Here is a 7,338-nt window from a genome sequence, read left to right as displayed (position 1 = left end):
CTCTGATTTGCATTGGCTTTGTGTACATAAGGTATATTCGTTTTACTAGATATGTGTGTGATTAGTAGAAGAAGATGAAGCCTACATATATTGTAGATCAGCATCATTTAGATATCATGTATGACTGCCTATAGCGCATATACATATAGACTACAAGAGTAGAGAATGCTATTTTTATTCATCTTAAAATTAATTTTTATTGACCCCCTTTATAAATTCCATCTCTAACATATGATCGATCGAGTTAGATATCAAACCTTAGTTATATGAACATATCTTAAATAATCCTAGGGGAATTTAATCTCAAGGAATCAAAGTTTCTATTTTGCCTTTCACTTCATGGAATTGCTCTAACTCAGAAAGAAGCAACATACCTATATGTATTTGCATTAAGTATTCATAATAGCAGCTCATCATATTGTTAATCAGGGCATCTCCTAGTTGGACACGCCCGACTAGAACATTCCGAGTTCATATTTTTTCCTGGCACTGTGGACGAAGGCAAATGCCGCAGTCACTTTGCGCTAATCATCATATAAATGGTTTGTAAAATATTAGATAAGAGCCAAAAACTGTTAAATGTTTTGGAATTAAATGCGTGATTTACCCCGTTTGCCCGCTAGCCCGTTAGCCCCATTGCGAGCCCAAAGCAAGGACGCGCGATTTTCCATTAAATCCTTGAGCTGCTAACGCGCTTAGCTGTCGCAACCACAGGGGGACAGGCAGGCGGCCCCCGTGGAGCTGTGGAGCGGTGGAGCTGTTGGGGCTGGTTAGCTGTGGAGCTCGAACCATCGCCCAGAGCTTATGCAAAAATTTTGTTTTATAAAATTTTCAAGTCAAGCGCCTAATCCCAACACTTATTCTTATACACTTCAATGTCTTACACTAACAGAGTGGCCGAAGTGGCTGGTGGGGGGCAATGGGAGGTGGGAAGATGGGAAGATGTGATGCTGGCTCTGCTGGTTTGTCTTCTCCCGTTGTCTGCTTCTTCTTCTTCGTCTTCTTCTTCTTCTTCTTCTTGTGCTTTATGCGGGCCACAGAGCACAGAGCATTGAAAAGTTTTTCGTTTCTCACCAGACAATATATTTTATGACGCAACGCAAGAGGGGAACTGTGGGCTGTGTTGAGGACTTAGCTTGTGGGCGGCTATGCGGTTGGGCGTGGCAAACACACATTGGCACATCGCCGGATTATGCCACTGAAAAATTCATTCATTTCCTGCTTGACAACAAAACAACTCCTACTCCAAACACCCTCGATTTCTCTACAGCAGCCGCAACACTTTGTAATATATAATTAAGATTACAAGCGCCTTTGGTTTAAGTATTTTGTGAAGGGGCCGAGGGCGAGGCTGGCCCAAACAGGCTTATACTTTATGTACGTATATATAACTTAACTTGACTGATAACCGAGCTGCCAAAATTTATTCATGGCTGGCGGTTTTTTGCGCCCGGCACGCGGCCTTTTTCCAGCTTATTTAGTTAGTTAGTTGTCCTTGCCGCTCGAAGCTCACAATTTGAGAGATAAAATTTCCGCACTGGGTAATTATTCAATCTAGCAACACTTGAGCTCTGACCGGACGGGAGTCATGACAAAAATCAATTTACAAAAAGAAAAAAAAAAAGAATTACAAAGAAGAGAATTTCTTATATTAACTTTTAATGAGTTTCTTAGTTTCTAATTGTGCAGATTTTGTAGTAGAAATTCAAAAAAAAAAAAAAAAAATTAAAAATAAAAATAAAGCTATTTTGAGCTGACTCAAATATTTTAGATATATAGATTGATGATATTAATTAAATAATAATTTATTGATTTTTTTTTTTTTTTTAGAAAAAATTAAAGGAATATTTCAACTGAAATTTGAAGATTCACTTAATTCAATTCAATTAAAAAATTCCAAACTTAGTTAACTTGTGATTTCTATACAGGCTTTAAATTGAAAGTAAGTTTCAATGGAATCCTGGATAGTTGGTAATGGTAAGGGGCTTCGCTTAAGTCAAGCAGCGCATTCAAGTCAGGCATCCGCATTCCATACCACCTGAAGCCTAGCCGCAAGCCTTATCAGTACGTTAAATTGAAATACAGTGCAAATTTCTCTCTTATCTTCACAACTTAGCCCATGTGAAATCTATTAGAAGTGCGCCCTCAGCTAGCTTTCTAGTTGCAACTTGTAGACTCTGGCCCCCACATTGCTTTCGCTCGCAACATCTTAATGGCAGTCCCCCCTAGTTGGGTCGCTCATTAGTCTTACAAACTATGCACATGCCATGCCAGAGAGAGAAAAAAGACTTCATTGTGTTTCCTTTCCGCTGGCCAGCTTTCAAGACCAGCGAAGTGAATGGGCAGCAAGCACCCCGTCGCCAGGCTTTAAGTGGAGGTAAAAAAAAGTCGACTACTACTTCTTTTTTTTTTTATGAATGAGCCCCTTTGCATTTGCATATTAACGGCTTGTGCGTCTAATGTGCACACCCCTTGTGCTGCCCGCCCCACTTGCGCCCCTCGTTCCACGTATTTGCATAATAATTTTATGGCTCGCTGCAGTCGAATAGGACATCCAGCCGCCGGCATTTGGTATTGTTGGAGGCCAAGTGCCAGCCCATAAAAGCAATCCCTTGCCCAGTTTCTGTACCCCACCTCACTCCCCTGCCACGCCCCATCGTTCTTGCTGCCTTTCTTATTCCTCCTCCAGTCAAGTGTCAAGCGGCACAGCAGGTCGGCCCATTGAAAAATCATGCAATGCAGTTGATCACCTGACGGCTGTTAATGAACTTCACACGTAAGCACATCCTTAGTGCACGCAAAATATAGCTACTTAGGTCGTAAACATGCAAGCGCATAAGTCGACTAATAACCAATAGCCAGTCTCTAGAATATCTGCTTAATCCAATTTGAATAGAATGCGCTATTCGAAGAAATATTTGTATATACTTTTATGCAAGCATTTGAAATGAATATTTACAGGAATTTTTAAATGTAATTCGCCTCAATTGCCTATTCATATAAACTATATTATTAGTCAAGTCTTCCCTATATATCAAAGAGTCCGCTCAAGCTCCAACCTTCTAACCTTTTTTAATCCATTTCCAAAGATATTCAGAGAATAATTTTTACCAAGAAAATACAAAAATTATATCCAACACTTTTACATATATTTATGTACTTCTATTAAGCGCTATTCCTATATAAACTCTGGAGTGCGAATCACAAAAGAATGAGCTAAGGAAGTGCGCGTTGTTTGCCACTTGGCGGCAAGTAATTTTATAATTATGCAAGCGCAAATGGCATTGTGTGACCTCCGCATACTAACTAACCTGCATACACACACATACACCCATACACACAGAGAAAGTCACGCACACTAGCAGAGCAAAGTGCATACAAAGTGTATAATTATTTTTTTGTGCCTTGTAATTTTTCACTTAATTTGCATGGTCGAGCGACATCCGCTCTGGGACAGAGTGTGTAATTATTTCAACCATTATGGTAGGTTATACAACTGAGAGAGCCAAGACTTTAATAATGTGTGATAAGAAATATTGGAAAAAGATGCTATTCATATATGAAAACCATGTGAATGGGAGTGAATCATTGACGGAACAGCAATGGGAGAAAATGTATTGAAAAAGACAACAAAATATATATGTTTATTGTTTACATAAATTGCAGTATAAATAAACCAACAAAATTCAAGTTTTATACAAATAATATTTTCTAAGAACTGGGTCAATGCTAAGAGCCACAACCAATCAAAAGTGAATTGAATAAGAGCTAAAAATAACCAATTCAAGGCAAATAGAGATATTCATTGAAAAAATAAAAATTTTAACAAAATAAAAATATTTTAAAAAATATATACATATATAAAAAAAATTAATGATTTCTTAAAAAGCACTGATAAAATAAAAATTTTATAATATAAAAAAATTAAAAAATATATATAAAATTATAACATAAATATTTAAATGTGAAAGAGAAATGAAAATAAAAATTAAATTAAATAATATACATACATTTTTTTCAATTTCAATTTCAGTCTTTGTTATACATAACTACAGATTTTTGTGAATGGTATTTTATAATTATTCAAGAGTTTAGACTAAGAAATAGACCAGTTAATTTAATTTAATTTAGATTTTAGTAAATATCCTTGGGGTTTTCTATTTCTTTGTTTTTTCTCCTAAATAATTATGTTATCGCATATGCCACATGTCATGTTTGTAAATAAATAAACATAAAAATACTTCAAAAAAAAAAAAAAGTCTCAAAATATAAATAATAAATATATTTATATAATATTTTACATAAATAAATAATTATTGAAAAAAAATAAAATAAATAAATAAAACCATCAATAACAGTAGTCGGCTAATACTTGTAAATAAATATTTGTTTAAATAAATACCTATAAGAAAAAAAATAAGAAAATACATATATATAACAGGTGAAATGTGAAAGACATGAAATAAAAAGGTCATTTAATTGAAATAATTAACAATTTGTCAAGTTGAAGTAGTAAACAAAAAACAGTGTAAGAGAAGGAGAGAGGGAGAGAGAGAGAAGGTGGAGTCTTGACAATTCCCAGCTGAGAAAGAAGCATCATTAAATTTGATAATGTCCCAGTTGTTGAGTGCTTTTCATGGGGTCGGGTCCACTTGATTATATGCGGCACATAATTGAGCTGGGCGAAGAGAGGACAAAGAGCGAAAGAGAGGGAGAGAGGGAGATGAGCAGTGAAAGTTGGATGCTGCGACAGCGACAGTGAGACACATTTACATAATTATTAGAAACAGTTAAATGTCCACAAATTGTAATCGTAGTACTTGGTCACTGGGCTAACGGAGACAGACACAGACACCGGGGAGTCATTATTTGTTGGCCAGAGTCGTGGGTCACATTATTCAAAGTATGCGGCATCAATGTAGTCCTGTTGTTATTGTTGTTGTTGTTGTTGTTGTTGCCGCTGCCCACGCAATCTATGGCCAGAAATATCTTGGCGTAATTTGTGAGCATAGGCGAGGGCGACGCCTGCCAAAGGAACTTAGCCTGTTGATGTGCGTGCCTTTGACTATGTATTTAAAAATGTTGTAGACAACAACAACAACAACAACAAGAGCAGCAACAACCACAGAACACACAGAAATAAAATAAAATGTAATTTTTATTATGCTCAGTGGTTTTTATTGCCTGCTTTATCGTTCTACAAGTTCTGCGTATTGCCCTTGTCTTGTCTTGTCTTGACTTGTCTGATATTTGTCTATGGCATGTCCTGTTCTCTGTATGTGTGTGTTGCCACAATAGCCACACACACACACACACACATACGCACACACACAACTAGACAAATAGACTTGGACATGCCAAGCGCCTTGGCCTTTTGCGATATTTTCGTTTTTATGGCTTTTTTATTGACTTGATTATTATGTTGGCCTCTTGTTTTCGAACCGAGAAAGAAGCAAAAAAAAGAAGAAATGATATAAAATAAAAAGAAAGTTTTCTTAGGCTTCAGCCCAGGGAAATTAAAAAATAATTTAGCGCCCAGCTCGAGGGCTGCTGCATAAATTTGCCAAATGTCTGACTGGCTGGCGCAGGCTGTGTCTGATTGCCTTTTGGCTTAAAGGCCACATAAATAAAGGCCAGCCGTTTCTAATGACGCCTTTTTGCAATTTATTGTGCGTATGTGTTATGACACTCGCTTGCACTCGTATATCACATGTAACCGTAGACCAAATTAAAATCTCTATATAAATGTATATATATATATATATATATATATTAAATATATATCGAGTGTCAGCTTTGTCTCAATAAATTGCCAACATTTTCAAAAGTTTTTGGCGCAAAGCATTCAATTGAAAAATGTGCGTTGCCTGTTGCCTGACAACAACTATTCGCAATTTATGAACCCAATGGAAACGTGAGAAACACTCAATTTCAAATTTGCCAACAGCCAAACGCACTGAGCGAAAACTAATTAAAGTCCGAGTGCGAGTATATTGTTTCATCGACAAGTGACATCGAGTGTCCACCAAGATGAAACGTTTCGGCTTAGTGCTGTGGAACAGAAATCAAATGCGAAGAAGAATGTTTGACGCTGCGTATACTTGATAAATGATTATTGAATGTATGTGTGTATGTATGTATGTAGTAAGAGCTTGGACTTAAGTTACACATTGCAACAGGAAATTGACAGGGTGAGAGAATCACAAGTGGAGAAGGAGAGAGAAATCAAAGAGGCAGCGAAAGTGAGAGAAAAGAACGAGGAAGAATAGGGAATAGAATGAGGCATAAGAAGGCGAAAAAGAAGGAAATATAGTGAGGTAGAGAAGGAAAGAGGAGAGATTGCAGGAAATAAGGGGCAGAATATAGAGAAGTAGAGGAACTTAAAGTAGGAGTGGTAAGGTTCAAGAGATTTAATATGCTATTTAGCATATACTATTAGCTTTATATATATATCATACATAAATATGTATATATTCTTGAGCAACCTAACTATCATTATGTTCGTATGTTTGTCTGTATATCTGTCTCGCTGTCTATCTCACAGTATGTCTCACCGTCTATCTCTCTCTCTGTCTGCCTATCAAAGAAGACGAAGAAGAACCACAGAAAATCATTTTACTATCCTATATATCTGCTTATATGTCTGTCTGTATATCTGTCTCCTTGTCTCGCTGTACATCTCACAGTATTTCTCTCTGTCTGCCTGCCAATCAATGCAGCCGAAGAACTACAGAAGATCATTTTAGTTGTCTACATGTATGCAGCAGCACCTTTTTGGCATTTATCTTTATGTAAAACGAAGCTAGAAGGCTTGCAGCAGCAGAGTCTGTTCCCATTGGTCACCTATGTAAGACTCATCTGATACGACTCCTACCTGGCGCCGCGCTCAACAGTTGAGCGCGACTTAGTGTTTGAGTGATAGTCGCCCTATATAAAGGGCAGCAGCTACAGCATTTCTTCAGTCCACCCAGGCCCGGTAGGGGTCAGTCGTGTATTACATTCATGTGAAGTTAAGTGTATGATCGTTCAGCGAAGCCTTAAAGACTTGGAGGAAATACTTGAGGGAAATACTTGGAAGGAAAAATCGGAGAAATTACTTAGGAAAAAATACTTAAAAGAAATACTTGGGGCCAAAATCGAAATTTTAGAAAATACTCCCAATTTGATATTTAAAATTTGAAGACTCTGGCTTTAAAGATGTAGAAGTTCTAGAATTATGGATATTAATAAAATATAAACAAAATTCTACAAATCAGTATTATTTATGAATATAATTACTTTCCATAATAAGGATAGAGAGAGAATATTCATTGAGTTAGAGTATATTTATATGCATGT

Source organism: Drosophila mojavensis, unplaced genomic scaffold, assembly GCF_018153725.1.
Source record: "Drosophila mojavensis isolate 15081-1352.22 unplaced genomic scaffold, ASM1815372v1 contig_36, whole genome shotgun sequence".
Lineage (NCBI taxonomy): Eukaryota > Metazoa > Arthropoda > Insecta > Diptera > Drosophilidae > Drosophila > Drosophila mojavensis.
This window is presented reverse-complemented; position numbering follows the sequence as displayed.